Source organism: Polypterus senegalus, unplaced genomic scaffold (genome assembly GCF_016835505.1).
Source record: "Polypterus senegalus isolate Bchr_013 unplaced genomic scaffold, ASM1683550v1 scaffold_3847, whole genome shotgun sequence".
Lineage (NCBI taxonomy): Eukaryota > Metazoa > Chordata > Cladistia > Polypteriformes > Polypteridae > Polypterus > Polypterus senegalus.
The window spans coordinates 2889-15212 of NW_024385721.1; the positions used below are offsets into that span (position 1 = coordinate 2889).

General features: G+C 40.3%; 1 non-coding gene across 1 annotated transcript; it reads left to right on the forward strand.

Annotated features, from left to right (window-relative positions):
* Nucleotides 1-6362: 6362 nt before the first annotated feature.
* On the forward strand, nucleotides 6363-6516 carry LOC120522454. Its single transcript, XR_005632387.1, has one exon. It is a non-coding gene; the product is annotated as a 5.8S ribosomal RNA (ribosomal RNA).
* The last annotated feature ends 5808 nt before the right edge of the window (nucleotides 6517-12324 follow it).

Sequence of the window (12324 nt, forward strand, 5' to 3'; positions counted from 1 at the left end):
CAATTCCTTCTCTTGCACAGAAGGATTGTTGAATTCAGAGATCTGCAGGCCAAGATTTTGAATGAAGGCGAGCTGCGTCAAAGGATTGAATTTCTGAAGTTCTTCATAGCCGATTGAGATTACATCTGCTCCAGCCTCTGCTGAACTGGTACAGCCTTCATCATCTAGAATGGCTGCCCCTGCCCCAGTCTCTTCTCAAGAACCACAGACTTTGACATCTGGTACGTCTGCCCCTGCATTGGAAGAGTCAAGAGGAGGAAGATGATGTGGTGTATGACCCTTTCTACCAAGAGTGAGTACTTTTTAAATGGACATTTCCATGACAAAACACAAGCTGCCCATAGTGGCCAGTAACTGCCGTTGGAGATTTTAAATAATGCAGACTCTTCTTTTTGTATCAACAGTACAGATGTACCAAACTGGAGCATGGTGAGGCTGGGGCTTTACCACATTGTCGGGCAACTGGTGCAAATTTTATTGGGGCGCCGCGAAAACGTTTGTAAAATATTTAAAATTGTTAGTGTTTTTGAATTTTTGGTTGATTAAAAAGATAATTTTTAAAAAATATATTTTATGTTGGAAAAACAGATAACGGAACTCCTCATGGAAATGAAGCCTAAGAAACGCGACGAAGACTTCAAATGAACGACAAGGAAATGCACGTCTGTCTTTCCAAAATTGTGCTGAATTGTGCTGTGCTGAAAAACAATCTCAACGTTCACATTAATTACATTTAAGATTTATCCTTTGATTCCTTTATTAATCAAATCTTTCAAACTTGTAAAATTAACCGATTTTATTGGCGATTGTCCATAGATTGTATCGTCACCACTTTTTTTTTAATGGGCAGTCTCTCAGGTGCGCCTCAAAAGAAAATTTTTGGACTTAATGCGGCAAAACTCGAAAACGGTTGCCTTTCACTGCTTTACCGGAAACATAGTTCCTATCAGCCTCTTATCATGGACTTTGCGAGGTATCTGAAGGGCGACCACCAGATGAGAAAGTGTGAGAAACAGGTGGCCTATTCTAAACCTTGCTGAGTGTATTTATCTATTACATTAATAAGGATATTATAACTTTTTTTCTCCCCTCTGTTTGAAGTGTGACAATGTCTGCCAATTCCTTTTCTACATGGATGAAAACGAGGCAAATATAAATTTTATCCATGACATTGAAAAGACCAGGGCATACTTTCTGAAGCTTCATCAGGCTGGGCTCACCTTCCAGACGGTCACGAATTATATGAAGAGTGTGAAACAATTTACCACATTCCTCCTGTTCCAGACCAAATTCACCCTGCAGAACCCGGAGAAACACAATCAGATTATGATGTACCTGGACTATTTCAGTCACATGCAGAAGACCTTCCCCAAACAGGTTTGAAAGGAAATTGCAGCAAAGAGTTGTGCCATTTCTTAATAAGTCACGCATCCTCACTTTTCTGTTCATGAACTTAAATCATGCTCTAGTCATTTGAAGCTTAAAGATAACCATGTATAGATACAGTATGTGTGTGTTTTTCTATCACCTGTTTAGATACCGACAGATGAATGCTGATCTGCCAAAGCTGAGAGAATGCCATCTCATTTTCAAGGTGTCGAAGAGAGACTTCCTATCTGTCATCTCCAAACTTATGTGACGAGTCAACGTCCCGGGAGGAGCACCTGCTGGTTCTGTATTACTTAGAAGCATTTATCGTCCTGGGCCACCTTAAGAACCTGTGTTCGGTTTCAGCGGGTTTGAAAATGGATTGATGGATGGAAATACTCCCCATCTACATGAAGGAACGGCATCTCCTGGCTGAGGACGACCCTTCAAACAGGTTTTCTATTCACCACTGGTAATCCTATTTACAATCCCTCTAATGATGTGAATCGTTTGCCCAAAAAGTAAGTCCTCATAAAAGGCACTTTTGTTAAAAACTAATGCAACTTTTGTTTAAATGAAAATATGGTTATATGTTTTTAACCATGTGCTTACAGGTACAAGATCAAGGAGATCACCGCCGATGTGGCCAGGAGGGTCCTGGAAACAGCAGCCATGAGATCCTGTAATGCTATTGAGAAGAGCAACGTGGCTGACTACCTGGCCCTGCAGAGAAGCATTACCGTCATACCCGGCCGGACACCATCGGCAGAGGAAAGATCATCATACAGAATCAGATGAGTGAGAGTTGCTCAGAGCGAGTTGAATTGACAATTGAATTTACCTTTAAAAACATATTTCCATATAATTCAACGAGTTTCTTTTGAATGTGTGTCTATTTTTTTTTTTTTTACAGATGTGAGACGACCAGGAATAGAGGGGTTGCTGCAGACTTCAACAAAAAGTTGGATGAGCAACAGACATATGAAAATCTTGTTATGCAATTCCCAGTGACACTGGATGATGTATGCCCAAGATGAAGCAGAGGAAGGTGCCTACTGGAATGCATGGCAGGATGTATGATAACCGTTGGAAAGATGAGCAGGAAGCCCTCCGGTGCCAGCACATTCTTTGTAAGTTTTCTTCTATTGTTCCTGTCCTTAAACTAGAGTATTGTTCATTTACACTATTTCTTGAATTGTGCGAGTCAAAGTAACATTTCTCTCTCCTGTTTTTCAGCATCTTTCTGTAGACGACCGCCTACCCTTCATCGTATTGAGAAGAGGATAGGTCAGCAAGGGTGGACAGCCAACATACTTTCTGCTACCAAGATCCAGGACTCCTCTGAAAAATGTCGCTTTATCGCGGTGCTTCGGCATACTTAAAAGCCCAAAAGCACGTATTGATTTTTTGATCGTTTGCTTTTCTGTTACACACTCTCTCTCTCTGACATTCTCTGCTCCTGACACACATTCTTTGAAGAGGAAGATATGTTTGCATTCTTTTAATTGCGAAAAAGAACTGTCATCTCTGTCTTGTCATGGAGCACAGTTTAAACTTTTGACTAAAGGGTGTTTTCATGTCTAGAGGACTCTAATAATGTTAACAGTGTGGGAGAGTTTATAAGGGCTTAAAATATATAAAAATGACCATATCGCAGGTGTTGTGTTCCAGAAGGAGGAGGGATTACTGTATGTATGAGATATCTATATATAGATATAATTTTAATAAAAGCATAAAAATTCACAAATTGTATCATAATGTGCAGTCGGATTTTTCGAGTCCACAGATCACTGATTCATTGCAAAGGAATCTTTAGACACATTTACAAGACAAAAAACACTGACTGAGAGGTGGAAGGAATTTAAAGTGGGACGGATTTAAGTGTTTTGTAGACTTTGGTAATTTAAGTGTTAAACTGAGTGGAATATTACGACTTCTATATAGTACTCTGTAAATATAAAAGTTATATTTTATGGTCAATAATTTTATTTGTCTATTGTTAATTCCTATTAAATTACAGACTTCCTGCTTGTGGATTTGTTGGTCTAAGATTTTATTGTCCTTCTCTTCATGTTCGTATCAATGATGTCGTAATTTAAAGATAACCTTTTGACTTCTAAAGAAATGGAACAACTTAAATTGTGATTAAAATCCTGTCTCTCTATAGAGTGCCTCATTTGGAGAACAGGAGTATTCTACATCTATTCTGGTAATTTCACAGATTATTTCATAGTTTTCTTACAAAAATTAAATTGGAAACGAAGAAGTTATCTGAGATAATCTGTCCTGTTAAGAATACCTTCAGAGTGTAACTGCCGAGATGCATTTGTACTAAATAAATAATTAATTTGCTTGGATAGTAATTCTGTACTGTTCTCAAAAGCTAATGACAGGGTTTTTAAAGATAGCATCATACAATATTTGATAGTGGGCAAGAAATAATTGTTACTCAAGAATGATTTCCTCTTTGACAATCATGTACAGGTGAGAAGAAGCAGTAATTTTGTGAGTGTTCAGATTAGGGATAACACCTTTCAGAGCCAGATATTAATACAAAGAACTATTACATTTGTAGTGTCTGATCTAAGATTCCCAGAACCCTAGTTTTTGTATAGCTGGAGTGAAAAATTTGGCTAAAGCACTCTTTGAAATTAAAACTGGTCATTGCTTACCAAGTGAGTCACCTCTAAAAATACTAACTTGGCATTTAGACTTCACTGTAAAAGTACTCGCTTTCTCTTTAATTCATGATTTGGTCCCTTGGTCATTGAAATTTTTCTTTTTGGTTATTGTTGACATTTTGTAGTCTTAGGTAGTAGATTGCTACACTTAATAGCTTTGCCATAGATTTCATATTATTGCCAATAGTATTATGGTATTGTACCATGTTAGCCATTATGAATTTTGGGAGAAGTCAAATGAAAGGACATTTTTTTTTATTATTAATTTTATTACAATCAATACATAGCAATCAAGTTTTAACAAAAAAAAAAAAAGAATTATGTTAAGAACAGATCGATCCCCACCCTGAGAGAGAGAGAGCAAGCCAAACGGTGTAAAATTTAAGGCTTGTAAAAATACCTAAATTAATAAATTCTCTGTGCTTTATAAACTTATTTTAAAATATTACTGATTAGATCCTGCCATGTTTTGAAAAAAGTCTGTACGGATCCTCTAAGTGAGTATTTGATTTTTTCCAATTTCAAATAATATAACACATCGGTTTCCCACTGACTTAAAAGAGGAGAGTTTGGGTTCTTCCAGTTTATCAGAATAAGTCTGCGTGCCAACAGTGTAGTGAATGCAATCACAATTTGTTTGTTCTTCTCCACTTTAAGCCCCTCTGGAAGACCCCCAAACACAGCTGTTAATGGGTTAGGAGGGATTGTGAGTCCAAGGCTGTCTGAGAGGCAATTAAAAATTTTTGTCCAGAATAATGTTAATTTGGTGCAGGCCCAGAATATGTGACCCAGTTAGGCTGGGGCTTGGTTGCAGCGTTCACAGGTTGGATCATGCCCTGGAAACATTTTGGAGAGTTTTAGTCGAGACAGATGTGCTCGATATATAATTTTAAGTTGTATAATTGTATGCTTTGTGCATATGGAGCTCGAGTGAATTCTCTGCATTGCTACTTTCCACTCCTTTTCTGATCTATTAATTGAGAGGTCTTTTTCCCAGTGTCCTCTTGGATCTTTGAAAGGAAGGGATTGTAAAATGATTTTATATATTGTAGAGATGGAGTCTAATTCCTTAAAATTGAGCAATATTTTTCCAGCGTGGATGAGGGTGCAAGATGAGGAAAATCTGGAAGGTTCTGTTTAACAAAGTTCCTGATTTGAAGATAGTGAAAGAAATGTGTAGCTGGAATGTTAAATTTGGAATGTAATTGTTCATAGGATGCAAAGACGTTGTCTATATAAAGATCTCTACGCAAATTAATCCCAAATCATTACCAGATATTAAAAACTGCATATGTTTGTGAAGGTTGGAAGAGGTTATTCTCTTGCAGGGGTGCCACAGATAAAAGATTCTCCATCTTAAAATGCTTTCTACATTGGTTCATATTCTGAGTGAGTGAAGCACAATTGGGTTATTAGTGTATTGCCGATAACGTGTGTTTATTGGAGCGCAGAGCAGGAATACAAAAAGTACTGCAGGATTTTACTTCTATTTAGGTCCAAGCCTGTGTATGCTCTTCTATTTGTGTCCAGGTTCTTATCGCCTGTATATTTGCTGCCCAGTAATAAAACTGGATGTTAGGTAGAGCCATGCCACCTTCTGCCTTTTGTCTTTGTAGGGTCGCTCTTTTGATGCGTGGATGTTTTGAATTCCAAACAAATGAGGTTATTGTTGAATCTAATTGCTTAAAGAATGACTTATTAATGTATATTGGGATGTTTTGAAATAAAAGGAGCTTAGGAAGAATATTCATCTTAACAGTGTTAATTCTTCCAGCTAGTGTGAGATGAAGGGTTGACCATCTATGCAAGTCTTGTTTAATTTTTTCCATGCAGACGACGAAATTTTGTTGATAAAGAGCTTTGTTTACTTGTGATGTTCACCCCGAGGTATTTAAACTGTTCTGCAATGATAAAAGGTAGGGTATCTAATCTAATATTAAATGCTTGAGAATTCACTGGAAAGAGTACACTTTTATTCAGATTAATTCTGAGACCAGAGAGCTTTTGAAATTCTGTGAGTGCTGCTAAGACTGCAGGCACAGAATTTTCTGGGTCCGAAATATACAGTACCATATCATCTGCATATAATGAGATTTTCTGAAAGGACATCTTTTATTGGCTAACTAAAAAGATTACGATATACAAGGTTTTGAGGCCTCTTTACATCTTGCCTGAAGGGGGGCCCGAGATGCCTAGAAATCTTTTTAGTTAACCAATTAAAAGCGGTGCCCTTTGGTTGCATTCCTCCTTTTTGTTGGGCCTTTCGACAATTCACTCGTTTTCCAAAAACGAGAGAGAGACAAATAGAGAGACTACTCTTGGCGATGGATCACTCAGCTTGTGCGTCGATGAAGAACGCAGCTAGCTGCGAGAAGTAATGTAAATTGCAGGACACAGTGATCATTGACACTTCGAACGCACTTTGCGGCCCTGGGTCCCTCCCGGGGCTATGCCTGCCTGAGGATCACCTTTCTGATCAATCGACACCGCCGCCCTTCATTGAGGAAGGCCTCCTAGACGAGGGGGGCAGCGGTGACGTTTTCCCCCTCGCCTCCCGTGGGCAGAATCACAAGGGGACAGGTCGGCGGTCGACTAGCAGGGCATCGGACCGGTCATCCCCACTCAGGACTCTGCGTGCTCCCGGAGGGTGGCGGGAGGGCATCTGCCGGACCCCCCAGTGGGCGGGATGCACCAATGTTTCGCGTCCGCGGAGACAAGAGAGGTTGGTGGTGGGGGTAGGTTGAGGGGTTTCGGATGGTTGGTGCGGGTGTTGGGCCTCCCCGGAGGCCTCTTACCCCTCCTTCCTACATCTCCTCTTCCCCCCTCCTTCCTGCCAAAAAAAACCTCTTTTTCTTCTGACTCAGACCTCAGCTCAGACGTGATGACCCTCTGAATTTAAGCATATTACTAAGCGGAGGAAAAAGAAACTAACCAGGATTTCCTCAGTAACAGCGAGTGAAGAGGGAAGAGCCCAGCACCAAAACCCCGCCCGCCCCTACCCGGGTTTGGGAAATGTGATGCCCGTGGATGGTGTGAGGCCAGTGGCGTCCCTCGTCACGCCGGGATCAGGTCTCCTTGGAGTCAGGTTGTTTGGGAATGCAGCCCAAAGCTGGTGGTAAACTCAATTGAAGGCTAAATACTATAAAACTATTGACTAAGATGCATGATTGATTAAGAGTGATACATCCATGTGTAATTATCTCTCAGGATCAGTGTAATATCTCAAATACCCTCCTTCACCTCAGCCCAGGAGGTCAAGGTTGTAAAGAATGGGTACAAAGCGGTTCTAGTTGGACTTGTCCCTAGAACGCTTAACAGGAGCTAGTATAACTAGTCTTCCACTACAACACTAACATACGGCTTAATCCCAATCCTAGAAGTATTGTTGCAATAAGTTAATAATAAGTTTACATTTGATAATATATTATGAGGAAACAAGTTCTATTCTAATCTACTCTCCTTCCTTATTTTGTTTAGTAGATTGGAAATCGTTAATACGAAAATGGATACAATGGAGTCCCTGTCGATTTCAATTCCAGAGGAAGTCTATTACTGTATCATCTGTGGAGATCTTATCAAGTCCTTAATAAGGCTGGTCAAACATTGTAGCATCAAGCATCATGAAGTCTCCATCTTCTTTAGATGCAAAAAGTGCTCAAAGACAAGCCACAACTACCACTCCATAATGTGCCATCATGCGAGATGTAGTACAAAAAGGAAACATTGTACAATAAAATCACCTCAAATGCTCTGTGTGTGGAGACCAATTTAAAACTCAGAGGGGTTTAAGCCAACATATTAGACATCGGCACTTGGAGTGACATGGCTGCGACAGAGGACATTGATCATGATATGTCAGAATACAATACTGAAATAGAGGATTTTTCTCTATTTATCTCTGATCTGGAAGCGGAAGAAGTCAATATAGCCCTACCCATTCTGGATGAGACATCTCGGGTGAAATGCAACTTCCCTATGGATCAAATATTTAACCATTTCAAATTATATTTGGGGCATACGAGATGAGTCGGTCTAAAATCCTATTTTTATTCCAGCCAACTCCATTGAGAATACGGCATTTATATCGCCGATCTCTAAATTAGAGGTAGCAGCTGCTATAAAACATATCAAGAATGATACGGCAGCAGGCCCGGATAGAATAAACAAAGGCAATATCATAGCTCTAACTAATGGTAACTCAACTAACTAGAATATAAAATTTATGGCTTTTGGCAGGAGCCATTCCCAAAGCCTTCAAAAAGGCCAGGACAGTTCTTTTGCCAAAGGCTCTGGACAGCCTTAAACTTAAAAACATTAATAAATGGAGACCAATCACAATCGGATCATTGATAACAAGAATTTTCTCTAAAATACTATGAGACTGAAAGAAAGGATCTACCTTAGTACCAGACAAAAAGGTTTTATGAACACAGCTGAATGTGCTGAGAACATCCAGATTCTGCAAGGGCTTATTGATGTCCATAAACGTAACCATCAAACCCTTGGTATGGTTTTCATAGACTTTGAGAAAGCCTTCGATACAATAGCACACACATATCTAGACTCCTACGTATCATGAAACTTGATGGACACATATCGTCACTTTTCAGAGATCTGTACAAACAGAGCATCCACCTCTGTGGAAAACCAAGATGGGAATACCTTGGATATAATCATTAAGAGAGGTGTCAAGCAAGGAGACACCCTGTCCCCGCTATTTTTTAATATAGCGATTGACCCTCTAATCCACAAACTGGAAACAGAAGGAAAAGGGACCATGCTTGGCGGAGCAAGCATAACAACGATGGCTTTTGCTGATGACTTGGTCATCAGAAGTAATACCTGGGGTGGTATGAGAAGGAACCTCAATATTTTAAAAAAATTTTGTATGGGCTCAGGACTTAGACTCCAGCCAGTGAAATGCAAAGGTTTCTTCCTCTCATGGAAGAACTGCAAGATGGTGGTAAAAAAGACAAACTTATGGAGACTGGAAGGCATGGAGATCAAGAGAATCTCTAAAACTCATATGACATACCTTGGTATAAAAGGTGGAACCAAGGAAAGGTGTCTATATGGAAGACCCTATACCAGATATGGAGAGCTGGAGTCGTAATATTGGCAAAGCTCCTCTCAAACCTGCCCAAAAGGTTAATATTTTTAACCAATACGCTATTCCGCGTATTATATACGCTTTACTCAACACCAAACTTAACCTTATCGTTATAAGAAAACTTGACACTCTCATCAGAAAGACTGTCAAAAAGTGGGTGCATCTACCCATATGCACCACTAATGGGATTCTATATTCCAGAAATGTCAATGGAGGGTTAAGTATACTTAAATTGGAAGCCATTATTCTTAAATCCTCCTTTAAATTCCTTGGGAAAATGGCTAACACAGATGACCCAATACTTAAAGAGATATATAAAATCAAAATACTGGATCAATTATTGAATATATAGAAATTGTTAGGCGGCCATGCCACCAACTTCCCCAATGATGATGTCATTAAAAGAATATGCAATAATCAAATATCCCAGGATGTCCCATCCAAATTCCATGACTGGAGACTAACACTTGGAATTTAACACTTGGAAAAGACTGCCCATGCAAGGCCAAGGAATAGAACTCTTTGAAAAAGACAGAGTGAGTAATCATCATTGGTTACAAATACATAATTGGATGAAATAAGGCCAATACATTGTGGCTCTTCAGACCAGAGCCAACATTTTTCCATTGTACGAGGCTATCAATAGAGGCAAACATGAGCCCTCAAAATGCAAAAGATGTAAGATAGCAACAGAAACTTTATCACATGTACTTGGACAATGTCCAACAGTACTAAAGGAAAGAATTTCGAGACACCACAAACTGTGCGATGTGCTCAAGAACGAGTGTGAATCATTGAATTGGACAGTATATAAAGAGCAATCCATCAAAATGAAAAATGGCAAATCTCTAAGACCAGACCTCATCATGGTCAAAACCAATAAAGCCATTGTCATTGACTTAACAGTGAGGTACGAATTCAATTTGGTGGAGGCTGTAAAAGCAAAAACCTCCAAAGAAATCAAATATAAAGTCGTATCTCAGCCTGTTAAAGATCTTTTTGATGTCAATGAAGTTCAGACATTTGGCTTAGTAATAGGTGCAAGAGGTAAATGGTTCAAATATAATAACGAAACATTAAAGTCGATTGGACTCTCTGCACCTAGAATTCTGTCCTTTGCCAGACTCATGAGTAGGAGATGTTTACTCCACTCCCTAGACATTCTTACTGCATTCTCCAAGTGAATCTGGTTAAGTGGCAAAGTCATACAATTTGGCATAACTGGATTTATTGTAAATAGTTCTGAATTGATTATTTGGCTTAATTATTAATTGGCTAAGTTAATTGGAATGTTCTTCCATATATGGGCAGTTTTACACACTTAACCAAAATCGTGATACAATTATTCATGATGCTACAATATCCAAGTGATGACTATTACTCTTCCACACCAAAATTTTGCAAGCAAGCATCCAAAAAAGGTATTAAAATGAAAGGCCTATTCAAAATTCCAATATGATCTTAACCATATCATATAGAGGATTGGGACAGAAATAGCACCATAGCAAGCTCCAGTTTATAGGTCTTTTTGACTGCCGATTGCTTGGCCCGACCTTAGTTGTGGAATTCCCGAATGCCCCACTGGTGCATACCTCTGAATGCCCCCTGGCTGTGTTCCAAACATCTGTGAGAATCTTGTAATGATTACTTCCCCCTAGCCATACCTAGGCGGCTATGCTGCTCTGGACGTGATGGGGTGCATGCAACTTCCCTTAGATAATCGAGGACTAGGTTAGTTTGAAGGCCGACCTAAGGGGCACGATTGACGAGCAATAATCCTTATAACTCGGAAAAAGCTTCACCACGAAGCTCTTAACTAGACAAATGCCTCGTCATCTAATTAGTGACGCGCATGAATGGATGAACGAGATTCCCACTGTCCCTACCTACTATCTAGCGAAACCACAGCCAAGGGAACGGGCTTGGCAGAATCAGCGGGGAAAAGACCCTGTTGAGCTTGATTCTAGTCTGGCACTGTGAAGAGACACGAGGCGAAGAATAAGTGGGAGGCCCCTGGCCCCACACAGAGCCAACCGGTCACACCGGTGAAATACCACTACTCTCATCGTTTTTTCACTCACCCGGTGAAGTGGTAGGGGGAGCACCGCGGGCTCTCGCTTCTGGCGTCAAGCGTCCGAGACACCCTCGGGCACGACCTGCTCCAGGGACAGTGGCAGGTGGGGAGTTTGAAAGGGGCGGTACACCTGTCACACCGTAAAGCAGGTGTCCTAAGGCGAGCTTAGGGAGGCCAGAAACCTTCCGTGGAGCTGAAGGGCAAAAGTTCGCTTGATCTTGATTTTCAGTAGGAGTACAGACCATGAAAGTGGGGCCTCACGATCTTTCTGACTTTTTGGGTTTCAAGCAGGAGGTGTCAGAAAAGTTACCACAGGGTAACGGCCAAGCGTTCATAGCGACGTCGCTTTTTGATCCTTCAATGTCGGCTCTTCCTATCATTGTGAAGCAAAATTCACCAAGCGTTGGATTGTTCACCCACTAATAGGGAACGTGAGCTGGGTTTTGACCATCGTAAGACAGGTTAGTTTTACCCTACTGATGGTGTTGTCGCAATAGCAATCCTGCTCAGTATGAGAGGGTTCATGGAAATGGCCTGGTGGGCGGATAATATCCAAACACTCCAAGGGATCATCGCCACTCATAAAAAGCATCAGAAATCCCTTGCTATGGTGCTTAGATTTCAAAAAAAGCATTCAACACCATATATCATTTCTATCGGTTTAGGATCCTGATAATCATTAGACTGGAATATGTCTCAGCTTTTTAGACATATGTACTCTGGTGCTTCAAAACCTGTTGAAAGTCAAGAGGGAAGTACCAATGACATTACACTTAAAAGGGGAGTTAAGCAAGTGGATGCTCTTTCCCCTCTATTTTTCAACATTGCCATTGACCCCCTAATCAACAAACTAGAAAATGATGGCCATGGCACCCTGCTTGGTGCGGCCAACATTACAGCACTGGCTTTTGCAGACGACTTGGTTATAGTGAGCAACAGCTGGGGCGGTATGAAGAGGAACCTGAACATCAATTCTGCAGGGGATCATTCCTCAAACTACAACCTTCCAAAAGGGTTCTTCCTCACATGGAAAAAATGCAAAATGGTGTTAAAGATCTGTGGAAAATTGACGGGACTGAGATCAAAAGGAT